Genomic DNA, 18,785 nt, shown 5'->3' with positions numbered 1-18,785 from the left:
CGTGAGAGCACGCTTTAGTATTTTTTTACACAAGAAGAATCTGAAACATAGAGCAAGTAACTTGCCCTTGGTCATTGCTAGTGAGGGGCAGAAGCAGGAAATGAAGCAAGAACTATCTGATTACAGAGCCAATAATGCAGGGTGGCTTTAAGAAATGAGGGGCTTTTTATACATCATAACAATTATTACTAAAATTCCTCTGCCCACAAATAAAATCTGGGAAAATAAAGATTAAATTGACCTGCTAAAATAGAAGACAGAAGAAAATGGAAAGTCAGACCACTGGACATGTCAGTTGAGGGAATGAAGCCTTGACATTCCAGAAATGCAGTCATGAGAGACCCTTTCAGAGTCCCAGTGAACTCTAAGGAGACTCCCTTTTGCAAACTATTTCTTTGAGCCTCTCTGGCTCTAGGAAATAGAGTTTAACTCAATTTTTTCATAATGACTAGAAGAAATCATTACCAAAAATGAATTCTGGCTTCTGAACATGTACTTTTCAGGTATATATCTGGATACTCACAAAGTACGTGCTGAAGGCTGAGTTCTTTCCCATTAAATCCAAACTCATAACCATATTCTTTTATTGCCTTCTCATTTCTAATTGATTCAAAATAGGGAAAGTGAAAAGAAACTTTCCTATTTACAGTAAACCCCGAATACTTTTTCTTCTTCACTTCAGTACCTCTTACATAAAAGTCTACATGAAGATGCAAGCATTTTCAGAAGAGAAGTTTAGAACTAGAAGCAACATTAGACATTATGTATTGCAATCTTTCCCACTTGCAGACGATTGAACAGAAGTCCAGATTCTAGGAACCTGGCCCAAATCCGAAAGCTCTTGAGGTATAGAACATACAGAAACTCAGGCAGTTTGATCACGAGCCCAGAGCTCATTCCAGTACCGTCACATCACCCTCTCAATTGAAATGCAGAGAAGCCTCCTCTTTTTGTGGATCCCCCAACTACTGCATCAACTGCTTTGAGAAAAATCTAACACTCATTCAAGTTCCACACTTAATCATTTGAGACTTATTGTAAATACTTCATCTTAGTCCCCATCAAAGGCTTATGTTTCATCTACATATCACAATACAATTATTTTGGCTGTCTATAATTTCTAAAATATTTCCCTAGGCTCTTTTTTATGATTTTCTCAACACCTTTTGTACTTTCTCGAGAAGTTATCTTTTTTATGATTTCCTCAACACCTTTTGTACTTTCTCAAGAAGTTATCTTTAGTTCTGTTTTTAATTTTCTAGACATGTTTTCTAAATAACCTTACTCATTATGCTGTCTCTGCTATTTAACTGAAGGTTAAGCATGCTTCCAGCCTTAATCTAACTAGCCAATGTAGGTCACAATTTATTGAACTTTGGACTGCCAGTAAATTATTTTATGCTGAAATTAAAAGACAGAACTGCTGACTTGACGTCATCTGGTATAATCATGGAAGGGATACAGATAGTTTAAATTCTTATTATCACATTCGCTCAATCTTTTCCTTTTATTTTCGCGGATCTTTTGTATGTACAGACACAGATAACTCTATGTAAATAATACATGACTCGCGAAGAGTAAATTTTCAAATAGTTTTCCTAAATATTTCTGTTTTCCATTTTATTATTTTATGAGCTATTTTATTTATTTTTAAATTATTTTTACTATTTATTTTCTTTCCTATTTTATTATTTATCTTTTACCTTTTTGGAAGCAAGAAATCTCACAATACATTGAAATTTATGAAGTTCAGTAAGATCTCACAAAGAAGCCAAAGACACTCATGTTATTCCTTCTCCACCTTTTCCACCATTTCACTGTGAAATTTGTTAAATGGAGAACCACAGATACCTCCTATAGTTGATATAGCTACTGCTTTATCAGAAGCATTGAGCACAGCATCATGTATTATTAGGCATTCAATAGACAGTAACTAATATTAGGCTATTAACTATAACCAATATATAGGACAAAACACAGGGGGAAATGATAAAATACAAGTAAAATGAGGCTGCTTTGGAGCCTAGAGAATGTCTTTGCCTCCTGAAAAAAGTTTTATAATGAGTTATTAATAAATTCATTTATAATTCAATCAATATTTGCCGAGCTTCTGAAGATAACAAAACTACTCCTTTCTTTAATTTTCTTCAATGTCTAGTATGGAGATATATCTATATAATTTTCTCTAAATGGCTATAATAAAAAGTGGAGAATAGGTAGAGACAGAGGATTAATGATATTTATAAGAAATACCACTTTTAGGCAGTAGCAACAAAAGAATGATCAGAGAAACCTCCTTGGAAGGTATAAAATTCAAGCTTATTTTCGAAAATGACTACGGTTTAGATATAAAGATGTTAGCAAAGGGCATGCCATAGAGGCAGAATCAGGCAAATACATTCAAAGAATGAAGGAAGTTGTGGGAAAGGACAGGAAGGGATGGGTGCTAGAGATAAAAAATTCAAGTTGTCATCGCGTGGCAACTGACTAGATCTGAGGCACAAGATGATTCTGCAGCTTGTCTGGTAGGATTATGCTGTCATTAATAGAAAGAAGTAACAGAAGTAGGCTTAAGAGAAGGGATGTCGACTTTTATTTTATATAAATGGGTCTTGAACTATTAATGGGGCATCTAGTAGAGACACGTTTGAAAATTGGAGTCTTTAATTAAGGAGCATATAACAGATTAACAATATGAATTTGTGGTCCTCCACCTAGAAGAAGCTATTAAAGTCAGGAGTTTACTTCGAACTGTTCCATGTTAAATGGGTGCACACAGAGAGAGAAGAGAAAGAAGATGGTCAAATTTAGTACTCTGAGGAAAATTCGTATTTAAGAACTGTGAAAGGATGTTATGACTAACATGGAGAAGCAGCTATCAGAAAAACGTGATGAGAAGGTAAACAGACAAGGATACACTTGTAAGAGAAGTATATGTTGCAAGTCTGAAGATGGTAAGAGGCTGCATTGGTCAGCTCAGGCTGCTGTGACAGAATTCTGGAGGCTGGGTGACTTTAACAGCAGAAATTCATTTTCTCATAGCTCTGGAGGCGGGATGACCAAGATCAGGGAGCCAGCACAGTCCAGTTCTGGTGAGGTCTAGCTTCCTGGCTTGCAGATGGCCACCTTCTTGTTGTATTCTCCCATAGCACAGGGACAGAAAGAGAGCAAGCTCTCTAGTATCTCTTGTTATAAGGGCACTAATCCCATCGTGAGGGCCCCCGCACTGATGACCTCACCTAAACCTAATTATCCCCCAAACACCCCCACCTTTAAATACCATCACACTGAGGATTAGGACTTTAACATATGAATAGGGGGCATGATTCAGTCGATAGCAAGAGGTTTAGACTTTTAGATTAGAAAGATACTTATAACTTTTCTGAAACAAATTTCAATAATAATAGTGGAGTAAAAATGAAAAGAAACAATAATGTACATAAGTAAAGAATACATTAAGGCCAATGGATTAAGAAGTAGCAAGTTTAAAAAGAGGATTCTGAATATTAGAAATCTCTTGATTTATGTATATTGGTAGCATTTTGTAAATAGGAATATTCACCCATAGTATACAACTTTAACTCAAAGTCAAAGTACAGAGTCTTCCACTTCTGATTAGGTTGTCGAAAATCATAAGAGACTCCCACTCCCAATAATGAGAACTAACTCGATAAGCCGTACAATCAGTTTTTGAAAAAATCTGACAGCATCTATAGAAAACAACAGTTAATGTCATACTTTGTGAAAGCCTGAACACTTTATCACTATGATCAGGAAGATGCCTCCTCTCACCACATCTAATCAACATTGTACTGAAGTTAGGTCCTAGCCATTGCAATAAGTTTTAAACAAAAAAAAAGGCAACAAGATTGGAGAGAAGTAAAACTACCTCTGTTTGTTATATGTAGATATAATTATTTATGTAGAAATTTCCAAGGGGTCGCAGCAAATATTCTTGATATTGAACTCTGACCTATGATTATGTATCAAGGGCAGCTAATGTAAAGAATCATATCCAAGAACCATTACATTGTATGTAAAATGGACTGTGACAACCTGCAGCTACCAACTTCCACCAGGCACTGAAAACAGTTCTAAGATTAAAGTAAAAATAACTAAACCAAAATCGCTCTGGTTTAATTTAAGAGAGTAATGAAGGCTACAACATGCTGGTGAGGGAGAATGTTCTAACCACCCATGTGAGGACATTTCTTCATTAGCAATGAAGAAAACTAACAGGTAACAAAAGTATAAAGGAATAGTTCTTTTCAGGACCTTTCCTCATTTCTTTTGACCTTCCTCGTCCTGTTTGAGCACCATACTGTTGCCAATTGTCTATTTGTATCTGCCTTTCTTATCTATGCCCCACATGTTGGCGTTCTCACAGTTTCCTTTTTCTCTTAACTTTAAAAGTCTGTGTCCAAGACACCATGCTCTTAGTTGAAGTCAGAAGGTAACTTAAATTTGGGCAAGCAAGGCCGCGGTGTTCTTTTAGGTAAAAGTTATGCCTTGGCCTCCAAGAGATACAACCCAAAAAGATTGCAGCAATCTAAACAAATTTTGGCCATGGGGCAAGACGAATGGCATAAACTTTTGTGGGGGGTAGGTTCGTGATGCATCTCATTTCTGACCTTCTGCATTACCTCCAAGCCAGCAGGCAAATTCTCATAAACTCCCATAGCTTCAAAAGGAAGGGGAAAAAGAGGAGAGGGGAAAGGCAGCAACTTGAGCTGGAATAATTTCCTATCCAACCAAGGTACAAACTCTACCGAGAAATATCACAGCTCTCCTACATACCACCGCTGAATTTTTTTAGCATTAAACGACGCAACGAGAGCTTAAGAATATTATTCTGAGTAGTCACCACAGAAAAGAACCAGATATAAATGTTGTGGCATATTAAATGTTATTTGGGGTAGAGGTGGACAAAGAGGAATGTTACTTACAATTGTTGACTGCAAATATTTTAAAACATTTACAAAAATGGAATTTTACCCATAGGGTTTTCACTGAGAGGACTGCCTTTTGCTAATCACATTTACAAATGCATAGTGCTAATCCAGTGTAAGAATATCTTGTTTTAAATCTTGACATATCAAGTATTGATAGTGTTATTGTGTTTGTACAAATCTCTTCTATGTTATCCTTGTAGCCTTCTAAATACTTTCCCATGTTACTATATTGATTAAACTTCATGCTCACAAATATATAACTTAAAAGTTTCTATTATTCTAATGGCACACTGAAATTCCTTTTGCTATGTTTTACGAACTTACTATATTAACCACATATCTTTGAAACACTTATGATAGAGCATTTGTGAAGCTCCAAAATGATTGAAAATTGAGAACAAGAACCAGCTAACAATTTTAGTGCATATACATAAAATCAGACTAGTAAAATAATAAAATCTTTCCAGTGAAACCACACAGTATTTAGGTTACAGGGTTGCTAACCTCATGAATAGAAACACCTGATGCAAGGTGAGGAGAAAATAATTTCCTAGTTAAATCTAGGAAATGCATATCAAACTTTGAATAGTCTGAGTTGATTTACGAAGGTCTAATTAAAAGTACTGCATATGCCATATCCTCTCCCCAAACTGAAAAAAACAAAATGGTTCCACATTACCTAATAAAGGAAAGAGTCAGCCTGACATTCTGGTCCTGTTGTAATCTAACCCCTCTTTACCTTCAATCTTTTTATAAATAGTCCCCAACATAACCTCATCACTCCAAGCAGGCCCATGTCATCTCACACATTTTTACTGAGTGCTTATGATCCGTGCAGCACTTCTATTAGGTGTCTGTGACTAGAATGAGAACTAAATAGAATTGGTACCGCCTCCCACGGCATATCAGTCTAACGGGGAAAACAGACAACACAGCAATTTCGTAGAGCGTAGTAGGGAAGTACAGAGAGTCGAAGGAAAACATAGCAAGGCACTCAGTGCAGACTTGGAAGATCAAGGGAAGTTTCTGAGACGGAGAGCCTCGCTTGGAGTGTAAAGAATGAGTAGGTCTGAGCCTCTCGAAGACTGAGCAAGGGGAAAGGAAATCTAGAACAAGAAGGAGGGGTGATAGTATCTTCCACAGAGGAATACTTCAAAGCTGTTGCCCTTTCTACCTCCATACCTTGGTAACATACACACGCGCACACACGCACACACACGCATACACATACACACGCACACACACCTGCTTCCTGCAGTGCTCCTTTCCGGTCCCTTCTCCAGAACACTGTTCCCACTATTCCTCATTTTTATAACCTCCAGGTCCTGCAAAGTCTGACACCCTGGTCTTGTTTTAAAATCTCAACTAAATACTCGATCTTCCATAGAAAGCCTTCTTCAATGTCTCCATCTTGCAGAACTCTTTGCCTTCTTTTGAATTGTTTAGAAGTTACTGAAACTGTACCACAAATATTAAGCTCAATGTCAAGTGCTGACATGTATAATTCTGAGACTATTTCTGGGTTCTGTTATCGCCACATGCAGACTTTAAATTGTTACTTCATGTTGAGGACTGTGTCATAAAATCTGCCTGTTTCTCTTTCAGTGACAAGCAGGATCCATTATAAACTGTTTTTGCAAAAAAGTATAAAAAGGTGGCTGATCCTTGAAGAAGAGTGTCATAAAATATAAGATAAGCTGAAGTCTTCAAAAATTAATAATTAAAAAAATGTTCTTTTTGTTCTTGTTGTTATTGCCAGATAAAGTGCCGATAATGGCATTTTTATCAGATATAAGAAGAGTATACTGACTGATGGGGGATGAAAAATTCAAATGATAGTACATGACCAGACAGGCAGAACTACTCTAGTCTTGTTTCATTTTACCTCCATTCCTCGAGAAAAAAATATTCATATTGGCAAAAGACAACAATCAAAATAACAAATTTAAAGGTCAAAGATATAGTATGATATTAAATATTAAATGTTCTAAACAAGTTTAAGCCCACTAATTTGGATAAATTACATTGCAAAGTACTAAAAGCATATGTGGATAAGATAAGGAAAGAACTAAAATCATCTCTGCAAGGTATTATGATGAGTAGAAGGTTGATAGCGAACAAAGAATCTAGCCATTGTCTTAATTTTCAAAATAGAGAAGGTGGATTCCAGCAAGTCTAGCCTAAAGAGCTTGACATTAATTCCAGGCACAGTTCCCAAGAGATCCTTAAAACTATGGTATGTGAGCACTCAAAATGTGAAGGGTCTTTCCCTATAAGCTAGTGAGAGGTTGCAAGGGACATATCTTTATAAATGAACTGAGTATTATTTCCTCTTGGTTTTAATAGGTTTACTAGGTATCTATTCTGAAGAAAGCAGAAACACATTTTAGCAAGGAATTTGACCAACTCTGTCGTAGTATACTCCTGGGCCACACAAACAAATGCAAACTCTGAGGAAAGAGAGTTACTCGATTATGTAACTGGTGGAACAGCCTTATGAGGAGGACTAATTCCTGGACTTATGTAAAAGCAAGAGGAAGGTGGCTAGGAATATGCCAAACGTCCTTCCAGTTCAGCCTTTTACACAATTACTTGGATGAAGATATTAATTATATACTGATCAAATCTGCATATGGCTCTACACTGGGAAGAATTGCTAATCCGTATTATGGAATCAGATTCCAAAAATATCTTGACCTTCTGGAACAATAGGCCAACTAAAGGTAAAGATTAAATTTAATTGCAGTAAGTGCTCATGTACTCTGTGAACTAAGAAATAGGGTCATCAGCTTATTTGATGAAAAGAGTAAGGATAATTTGAGTGGACTGGAAAGCCTGGGAAAATCTGGAACATGTCCTATGGAGATTTTGACATGAAATTAGCCAAGAAAGATAAAATAAATTCCTAGCACTGTTAGCCATTCCTTAAACTGAAATCAGAGAATCAGGTTAGAGGTGGCAAAAGATTTGAGGGCTGGAGCAGAGCTGACATTGTTGTCCAAGATGAGTGTGATAAGTAAAGACGAAAATATGAGAAAATTGGGTGTAGCCAGGGAAAAATAATGGAAGAAGAGGATGTCGATTAGTGGAGAATGAACTTATTGGAAAGACAGGATGCTGAAGTCAGAAATTTGAGATTCTCAGCGTTTTCAGCAGGGGCAATCCTGAGAGATGTGAAGGCTCAAGTGGGCGGACACCAGTGGATTCTCAAAGGGAAGTCGGGCAGGTTAAGGTCCTGTGAAAGCCAAACGTGCAGATGCTGAATGAAGACCTGAGCAATGACAGCTGATTAATGTATAGAAAGAAAATCCTCTGTTGTTTTAGATTCCCAAAGAAAGTGGAATATTGAGTGGGGTCAATAAGCACTGGTAATAAGGAGAGAATAACACTAGTAAAAGATATAAACTTGGAAATACAAAGGGTAATTGGACTATGGTGAAAGAAATAACAGTTTACAAGCAGTTCTGAGCAGGCTGCAAGCCATATGAGAGGAGACCACAATATTCCATGGAGGGTCATTGCAAAACAAATATTCTTTATATTGTATTCTTCAGTAGAACCACCTGTACCATCAAGGTATTAAAAAAAAAAAAAACCTTAATTCAATAATTACAAAGACATAATAGGCTTATGATTATGTGCCAGGCACTGTGAGCCCAATGATGAATATCCTGAGGGAGATTTCAGTTTGAGAAGAGATATGGACATCTAAACAGTTATTTTTAATGTAATGCAGCATAGCAATTGGGGATATGTAGATAGGTAAAATCTGGAAAATATTTTAGGATTAAGAAATTTTCCTTGGTCTACCCAACTTGCTTTCCTCAGGGTATTCATTGTCTTCTGTTGGCTTCTTGCTAATTCCTACTATGGTGAGAAGGAGGAGGTGATATGTGAGTTAATTAATGAGTTGCCTTTGATTTTCAGAAAGGGAAAGTTCATTTTAATAAAAGATTGTTAATGGCCAGAAGGCAGTCCAGGTAAGCAAAGTTAGTGAGAATCACATTTTGTGGCAAGGGGGAATCATACCTCAGAGCCCCTCAAGTTTTATAAGGCAGTCGTTCTCTCCTACTGTAGGCTGAGGTGGGAGCTGGCTTAAAGCTGCTGAATCCTTGCAAGTAATTCTATTCATATTCTATAAGCCTCAAGGCTATTGGAAGATAAAGGTTTTTGACCTGAACTCAGTGGAGAGAAAAATATATGAAATAGGTCAGATACTTCCAAACTGTTTGAGAGAAAAGAAGCAAATGTGATTCAGGATAGCCAAAAATTTACTCTAACCCCAAATAACTAGTCACTGAGCAACTAAATTTGTTCATCTAAAGACCTAAAAATTGCCAAAAAGCCTTTCTCACTTCTTGTATCAGATCAAGATGGAGATACCCAAAACAAAACTATTGCACAGGCACCTAATAGATACTTTATAAACCTGCGTGGCCTAGAGACTAAACACCATTGAAATTATTGATATTTTTGAAAGAGAAATACCTGTTTCAAATATACAGAAAAGTAATAAATAGTGATATTAAAGTTGTTTGGTTAAATATTTATAATTTAAGTGATATAAAAAATCAGTGCCATAAAAGTTATATATTCTAGCAAATAAAAGCTAAGCAACTTCCTACCAAATCTGACACAGAAAATATTCTGAATAACATTTCCTCCAAAATTTTTTTCCCATCAATAAATATTTTTTAGTTTGGTTTAATCAAATATTGATTTATCTTTCCATTTCTCTTGGAGAGATTTTATTCTCAAGGCTAATTTGATTTTTATCTATTTCTGGGTAAAGGTTAATTAGAAACTTTGAGGGTACATATGTTGTTTTAAACTAACTTTTAAAAATATCGGTTCTGTCTCCCCTACACACTCATATTAATTTTTGTCAAATGCAACCTACACATGTAAATACAGAATTTAATTTCCCTTGTATGGTTTCTGACAAGATTCAAGGTTATCAATATTTTTATTTATCAAATAAATAATGTGAACTCAAGAGTTTTTGTTTGAAAAATATCTATCACAAAACTCTTGACATGTAATCACAAAAATATTTTATTGATGTATTCTTAATAGAAATAATTTAATTTTGGTTATCACTTACTTCTTTAGTACAATATAATATTAATTAAAACAGTTTTCAAAATAATGCCTTCAAGCAAGATCGTTTAATAAACCATTGTTATAAGAGATATAAGTACTAAGCCTTGTGAAGTTTCCCACATTTCTTATTCTTTTGGTGTCCAGACAGAAATAAAATACCCTTATATTTTCTTCTACATTCTCCAAATAACAGAAAACTGTCTTAGATATGTTATTTTCTACCAGGACATCTAGAAATGGGCTATTTATATCCAATGAAAGAAAAAATAAGAATTTTATTTATTTATTTATTCTGACATATACTAAAAAGAGCTCTTACAATACAGGAAGAAACAGAAGATATTCATCTACCTATTCATTACAAATCTCTACCAAATAAACTTTATCTGCCTAAGCTTCCTAACTGGTAGATTTGAAAACATACAAGGGGGTCCATTTTATACAAAATGTTTAATTATTGTAACACTATTTAATTATTCTAGATTTTTTCCTGCCATTTTATGTCTGCAGGCTTTATGGAGAGACTCTATTGTTTTGAAGAGAAAAAGTGTAGCTTATATATTTTAACTTCATTGTTCTTACTTTCCTATTGGGTTACAGATCCCTTTGGATATCTGAAGACTCCACTCTGTCTTTCTAGAAATGCAGCAACTCAAATTAATACAACTGCAGGGACTTCATGACCCCCTGAAGCAGATCTATAGACCCAGGGAGTGGTTTAGTAACCAAACGCAGCACAGACTACACAGACAACCTTCACTGAAAGAGCTTAAAAGTTTATATGGCTTTTTGAGAAATTAGGATTTGCTTTGCAATTTTAGACATCTATATGGCTGTTATGTTGTTAATTATTTTCACCACTCTTCATAATATACTACCTTAAATGACCACAGCAGGAGAAAAAAAAAAAGCTATATAGCCATTTTAGGAAAAGCAACAGATTATTTCTACATTATAAACCAATTCATAAAATTTGTATATATCATTAAGTGCTTCAACATTCACCTATACGGAACCAGAGGGTTAATTAACGATGTTCCTACCAAGCCTAGCTCTAGTAGGTAGGTAGACATTTAATGAAATCACCATCAGAGGACTAATCCTGAAAAATCACTACTGGTATGTTATAAATGAAGCTCTAATTTAAAAATATATGTATATACATGTCTTGTTCTATTTCAGCGGGGTTTTCAATATGTTGGTCCAGTCTCCATTAAGTGAGCTGGTTTACTTAAGAATCTGTAAACGATTTAGCAGGTGCAAAATGAAGGGACAAACATTGAAAACAAGAGAGAAAAAAAAGACGCACGAAATCCATAGCATGACCACAATACCACGCAGCCCCTCACATTAATGTCACAGTGAAGATGCTCAGCCCACCGAGTACAGACGCATAGAGATGGTGGTGACCCCTTGCTCCCCGTTACCTCAGGTGCGGCAGTCATAATGAAAACAGAAATTAGACTGCTAAGCAGTAACACACACACACACACACACACACACACACACACACACACACACACACACACACACTTACTCTTCGGTCGAGCCCTGAGCAGCCTCACTAGAAGTTTGCTGTCTGCTTTCTCTAAGCAATACAGCGATCGTAGCTGTTGCTCTCGAAGAGGGCGAATCGCTCACCCACAGCGAAGCGGGAGAAGTGAAGTTCCGCAAAAGCCCAGGCGTGGCCTCCAGTCCCGCTAGCTCTCAGATCCCAGGGTCCCTTTGCTGTTCCAGCTCGCCTTGGCGCGGGTGGGAGGCCGCAGCGCAGCGCTGGACTGGCTGGCTGCGCAGCCCCCGCGCCCCAGCCGTGGGAGAGCAGCGGCCCCCGCGCGCCCCGCGCGTTCTCACGCCAGCGATCCGCGAGCGCAGCCGCGGGCGCAGTGGTTCCGCGCGCACCCCCCGTCAGTCCTCCTCCCTCCGGCGTCGAAGGTCCCCCGGGCCCTACGCCCGGCCCCCGGGCGCCGTCTCCTTTGCTCCCTTGCTCCTCCCCTGCGTGGGAACAGGGCCACGGCCCCCGGGGCTGGGCAGCAGGGACTGCAGGAAAGGCTTCCCAGGGTAGGATGGAGGACCAGCCCAGGACAGGGGCGCGGAGAAAAGGACCGTCCCTCTGGGGTGCCCTTACCCGCGTGGGTACGCAGCGACCACTTACGCGGGGACCTCGCGGAGCACGGGCCTGCGTTTCTGGATTTCCAGCAGCTCCAGGGCGCGCCTCGCAAATCCGCACTGCGAACGCAGAGAGTGGGCGTCAAGGGCGGGCGGCGGTGAGCGGGAAAGGGGACCCCGCGGTGGCACCTGTCAGTTCCTGCACGAGTGCACCCACCGTACACGCGGTCGCTTACGCTCACTCCTGTAGACCTGCTCGACAGGCTGGGCGGGGCGCGACGTGCCTCGCGAACCCGATTCCCGCGCCGCTTCAAACGCTCGGTGCTTTCTGGTCGCAGTCTCTCCCTGTGTCTCCGTATCTTTCTTTCTGATGACCCCAAAGGATCTAGTCAGTTTCTTTCCTACTGCACTCGACTTCTTTTCAGAACCCCTCCCCTTCCGTGCACCGAAAGACTGAAAAAGAAAGTAGCGGCTAAAACGCACCACGGTGAGGTCACTCAGGGCCGGGTCTCCCAGCTGCTGGCGGCGCTCCTTCCCCTGCAGGTGTAGGTCGCTTGGGGCAGCTCCACAGCTGCTGTTTGCTTTCTGCTTCGGGTCTGATGCAGCAAAAGTGTAGGAAAACTGCAGAGAAACGTGTTTCTGGACAACTAGCCGTGTGCTGACTCCCACCCACTAAGCCCAGACTAGGGCTGAGGAACTAAGTCCAGGGCCCTCCAACTACCCAATCGCCTGCCCAGCGGTTACTTTCGAGACAGAGCAGAGGGGACAGGGACAAAGGAAGAGAAAGGAAAAAAGAGGGAGGGAACTTATGGATAATTTGGCTTACTTAAAAAAAAAAAAAATCTTCACTGTGCACTAATCCGGAAAAACTGTAGTTTTCCGTAGTTAAAAATTACAACATTTCTGTTGGGAAACATATCTGCATGGATGGTTTCATTGTCCTGGTTTTCAGATTTAAAGCCCATCTACTCCTTTGCAAATGCAATTCTGTAGTTGTAGAGCATTTACTTCTTTCCAGTAAGGTCTTGATTCTGCTTGGTTCAGTACATTTAGTTCTATTTGAAGGCGGAAGGGGAAGTGTAAGTGTGTGTATCCCAGCACAAAAAATAAGTCCTGATATTGTTTTTGAGTCATCTTTCTGACTTTTAAAAAGATCTCATTATGTTTTTTTTCCTTGCGAATTCACAATTAATCATAATTATTATGTGATCCTTCTTCAAACCTGGGAATTTTGAGACAAATTGTGTTTCTCCCCAAACCCATCACATATACTCTGATCCCATTTTAGACATTTGCAAAGTTTTCTCCTACTCTTGTCTGCTATGCTCTTCTCATGGCAAATATCAGTCAGAATAGCTGGGGGAAAAAAGAAGACATTTAGGATAAAAAGGTATTTAAATAAGCTTTGTTTTAATATCAGGCAAAAGTTTATACCTATAAGATTGCAATTTTTGGTTCTGCCACCTCTGAAACTTTTCTTCTACTCTCAACCATGGTATTCTTTTAGGTCAGTAGGGATTCTCTCCTCAGAGTAACTAGAATTTAAGATTTAGAAGAAAAAAATATAAAGAAATACCCACTAACATAATTAAAAGCGAATCTCATACTATTTTTTAAAATAAATTTATGATATGAATGCACAGAAGAAATATTTTTTTGATCAGATGAAATACTTCATGATGAAAGGAGAGTTAGAGTTAGGGCTTCAAAGGTTGGTCATATTTGGGAAAAGAAGAAATAAAAGAAGTTTGTTTTTGTTTCGTTTTGTTTTCAGTCCAAGGAAAACTTGTGATCAAAGGCATGGAGGTGTGAAGCTGTGACATGGATATTTAAGAAACAGGAAGTGGTACCATTTCATAGAGATTCAAAGTACATTAAATAGATAGATAGATGATAGATGATTGATGGATAGATAGATGATAGAGGTAAAGTGGAAAGATCAGTTGAGTCCAAATGGCCTCATTTGCCTGTCCTCTAGTTGTCATACACTACAGGCTTGTATAAAACCTGTTTTGTTTTGTTTTGTTTTCATGCCTACAGCACCTGGTCTTCCTAGGTGGTCTCTCATCCAAGTACTAACCAGGTCTGGCCCTGCTTAGCATCTGAGATCAGACAAGATCCAGCACATTCTGGGTGGCATGGTCATAGACTTAAAACCTGTTTTTTTGTTTGTTTTGTTTTCCTCTTCCAGCATTACTTTTGCCAATATTCCTTTCATCCTGGAATGTAACTTGCTAAAGCTATTAATTTCTGCTTTTACCATCCTCAAATTCTACACCACACTATAATCCTTGATAAATATTTCATTTAACCTCGATAATTTCTGCCAAGGGTTACTCAGTCTTATCAAGGGTAGACTTTCAGCTAGAGAGGGTCTTGTATCCTTCTCCCATTCTTTGCGAGTATCAGGCAAAGAGCTATGTGGGAAAAGCAACCAATCTAGGGTTAAGCATGACCAGAATCATCAAAAGGTGATTGTGAAAAACAATCTGGATATTTGATATACCCTGAAAAAGTATTGAGACTACTTTTGAAGTGGGGAGGTAATCTTTTGCACATAGGGAAGCAATCTTTGGAGCCTAGGTGTCTGGCAATGAACATGGTTCTTAACAGGGATTCAGTAGAATGATTATTGGGTGGATAAATAAAGACCGAAATATTTCATCTTCTTCCAGTTCCTTTTTTCTGCCTTACAGGTGATGTGTAAGTTAAAATCTGCTTGCCTCAACTTTATTCAGAATAGAAAAGTTGTCATGCTAGTTTAATAAAAATCTTAACAAGGACTTAAGCAATCCTAGGTAACTAGTAGGCTCAGGCAAAACAGCTCAAGTTTTTCCTCTCAAGATGTTTTGTTATTCCTGTACTCACAATTGACAACAATACTAAATCATTCAAATGTGTATTCTTTACACACTTGCAAATGACAGTGTCAACCAGGGTATAATCTAACTCCTTGCTACTTAGAGTGTGGTCCCTGTATAGCAGCATCAGCATGACCTGTGATCTTGTCAGAAATATGGAACCTCAGGCCTTACCCCAAACCTACTGATTCAGAATATTCGTTTAACAAAATCCTCCATTGATTCTTCTGCATATTAAAGTTTGAGAAACACTGATCTACAATTAACTATTTAAATATGCTAGATCTGGAAACTGGTTGTATGAATCTCTTTAAACCTAGAGATTTTTAGGGATTTTTAGAACTAGCATCTGTCTTTCTTCTAGGATATTTTTGCCATATCAGTTCAAATACAGTGATGGGGCTAATAGATCAATCACTGCTGGCTTCTTGGTCCAGTTCATAAACCAAAACCACAAGTTCATAAACCAAAAGGAATTGAGAGATAGGAGGAGAGAGCAATGCAGAAGGAGGGAGGAAGTGAGGGGACCATTATACATTATTATGTATTTTTTTCTTATGTGTCAGGGGCAGAATTTTATTTTTTAGCAAACAAATCACTGATTGTATTATTTGTCAAATCAGGATAACTTGTCAAACACAAGAAAGAAAAAATAAACTTCATTATCATTTTTCCTCTTCATAACTTTTATCCTCCTCTTCTTAAGAGTATTTGCTTTCAATTTGTTTCAGATACATCTAGTTAGATCAGTTTTACACTGATAACTTGTATCTATTGAGACCATGTTAGCATTCCAAAATGTCTCTTTTGGAATGCGAAGTTTTAATTAGGAAAAGCAGACTATGTGAGGTTGGACTCCCTAAATTTCTAGTCCCGGTAGGGCATTCATGAAACAGCTTGGATTTTAAGAGGTTCTAATGGTGACAGAAATGTTTTTCATTATATTTTCTCAGAACGGATGCTATTTGTTAGCAGTAAATGGAGTGGCCCAAAGATGTCCATAACCTCACCCCAGAAACCTGTGAATACATCATGTTACATGGCATGTGGCAAGAGGGAATTAAAGTTGCACATAGAATTAGGATTGCTAATCAACTGACCTTGAGACGGGGAAATTATCCCAGATTATCTATGTGGGCCCATTGTAATCACAGGGTTCTTATAAATGAAAGATAAATGCAAGGGGGTCAGGGTCAGAGTCAGAGTGAGAGAGAGAGTGATGCAGTATGAGAAAGACTTGACCAGTAATTGCTGGCTTTGAAGATGGAAGTGGGTAATTACCAAGGGATGTGTGCAGCCTCTAGAAGCTCAATGAGGCTGGAAAACCGATTCTCCCTTAGAGCCTCTACAAAGGAACACAGCCCTGCCAACACTTTGATTTTACTCCAGTGAGGCTTGTTTCAAATTTCTGACCTCCAGAAATGCGGGATCGTACATTCATGTTGTTTTAAATAACTAGGTATATGGTTATTTGTTACAGCAGCAATGGGCAAGTAATACAGATTTTGTTACTGGGAAGTGGGGTGCTGGTGTAACGAATACTTAATGATGTGAAAGTAGCTTTGGGATGGAGAAATGGCAAAGGCTGGAAGAATTCTGTGGAGCGTGATTTTTAAAAAGCCTAGGTTGCTTTGAATGCACTGTAAGAAAGAATATGGATGTTGACTCTGCTAAAGACATAGAAGCATAGTAGAGAATTGGAAGCCATGGTAGAGAAGATATATGTCACCTGAGAGAATTCTTAATATGTCACAGAGGGAATGCTGGTAGAAATAGGAAAGTTAAAAGAGCTTCCGGTGAGGACACAGATGGAAATGAGGAACCACAGTTATTGGAAATAGAGGAAAGGATGTCCTTATGATATAGTGGCAGATCTAAGCTGAATTGTAGTCTGCTGTAAGCAAAAATAATAAATTTGGATATTTAAGGAGAAGAATTCTAAGCAAAGTGCTGAAGGCATAGCCTGGGTTCTTCTTGCTGCTTGTTGTAAAATGTGAGAGGAAACAGAGATTGAAGGAAGAACTAACTATTAAGCAAAAAGGAACCAGAGGTTGGTGATTTAGAAAATCCTCGGCTTATCTAGATTGCAAAAGATGCCATGTCATCCTTTCCCGAGTAAACATAATGTCCTTATACTTTGGCGATACTGAGAGACTTTATGGATTCTCATATTTAAAAAATATTCTAAACTTATTAATACATATTTTTATTTTGTGTCCTAAATTAATAGTTTTATTGACTCTTTTATCCCTAATATCACTGCACAGCACTAATATTCTGTAAATTGTTTATTACAAAAGGAGACCAAAATGGTATCCTATAGACTTCAATATATTTAATGAGAATAAAGGAAAGAAGGAAGGAGGTAAGAGTGAAAGGGAGGGAAGGAGGAAGTTTACTGAAGCAGGTAGGCAAAGCATTGTTTTAAGAATTATTCAATAAAGCTATTTAAAGAAGAAAATATTAAGGAAACATATTAGGGTAATTTTCTCCCAATTCTTCAAAATGACATAAAGGTTGACTTGTTCATGTTTCCTTTCCTGGTAAGACATTAAAAAAAAACAAATCACCGATTGAATGCCTTTTGCATACCTTAACACGTTCTATCTTTAGGCATTGGCTAATGAACAACCACAGGGCTCCTGTAGGCAAAGCTTCTAAGCATCTTCCTCAACAAGATGACAGTCTACTAGTTCAGGGCATCCTGCCAAACTGAGTTGAAATACAGTTTAAAAAAAAAAAACTCTCATAGATTATCACTTTTAGAGAAAAGTATTTATTTAATCACGCTGAGAAAAATTTGTATATGTGAATCTAAATATGTAAACATCTATGAGCCCTTTAATTTTAACAGAAGCTTTCCCAAGCAACACAACCTAACAACTTATAGAAAAGAGAGCCATCTGTGCGGAAAGACGTGTTTGCAACTTTTCAAATAACGGTGAAAGAAATAAAAAGTGTAAGTTAACTCAGTAAAGTGCCCACTCTCTTTTTAAATATTATAACAGCTAAAAAATTTTTGCTTATTGTTATACTTTCATACGTTAGAGCTGGTATAAGAAAGATCATATGCTTCTCACTTAGCAGCCTGTGGGAGTAAGACGTGGTGATGTTCATTATTCTTACACAGGACAGGCCCCAAGTGGCGATGTGTTGTACTGATGTGCTAATGAGTCTAATGCATGGGTATCAATTTTGCTTCTGTTTTTCACTTTACCTCCAAAGCCAAGTAAGATGTTTTCTTTGAGCCTCGCTCAGAAGAATGTTTCATGTATGCTTCTCCTTCTGGGAAAAGTGAAGCACTGTTTTTTGCAAAAGGCAGCCAAGGAGAATGAGATGCTCTCCCATGACGGTCTTGCCAGATGGGGCCAAATGGCATATCTTACGCCTTGGTTTAAAAAGAGAAACTAATTCAAGATTTAGAGTAAAGAGAACTCTGTTTTGACACAAAGAAAAGGCAAATTATGCAGGGACAGACTTGCTGGATACTCATTTTATGAAAATGACAATTATGGCTGCTGTTCTTATATTTATAAAATAGTTTATTTAAACAGTTGACAATATTACCGAAGGGAAATAATGTCTTACCAAATTCCTTCTTACTTTTTAGAGTATTCTGCTTTGGTCTGATTATAAAACTAATGCAAGTAATAAAGGGGACTTCCCTTTCCAACACCAGGACAGATATGCAAAGAAACCCTTCCCAGTAGAGAGCACCTAACAATGCTGGGTAAAAATTTAAATACAATTTTAGGGCTTAGCC

General features: G+C 37.9%; 1 protein-coding gene across 9 annotated transcripts in view; it reads right to left on the bottom strand.

The window, feature by feature from the left end:
• The window catches only part of GUCY1A1 (guanylate cyclase 1 soluble subunit alpha 1), a 51,768-nt gene extending 38,831 nt beyond the window's left edge, over positions 1–12,937 (bottom strand). The window contains exons 1-2 of one of the 9 annotated variants that reach the window (XM_039876210.1): positions 12,645–12,937; positions 12,181–12,281 (exon numbers count right to left, since the gene is read on the bottom strand). The gene's annotated coding sequence lies outside the window, so the exon portion shown is untranslated. Of the gene's footprint in view, positions 1–11,592; positions 11,831–12,180; positions 12,342–12,378; positions 12,528–12,644 lie in introns of those variants that run through there. The other 8 variants (XM_039876211.1, XM_039876207.1, XM_039876205.1 and 5 more) reach the window with 8 other exon arrangements.
• Positions 12,938–18,785: the final 5,848 nt, after the last annotated feature.

The sequence above is a fragment of the Pteropus medius genome, unplaced genomic scaffold, assembly GCF_902729225.1.
Source record: "Pteropus medius unplaced genomic scaffold, Ma_sr-lr_union100, whole genome shotgun sequence".
Lineage (NCBI taxonomy): Eukaryota > Metazoa > Chordata > Mammalia > Chiroptera > Pteropodidae > Pteropus > Pteropus medius.
The sequence above is the reverse complement of the archived record's forward strand: the minus strand, read 5'-3'. Positions and strand labels throughout refer to the sequence as shown.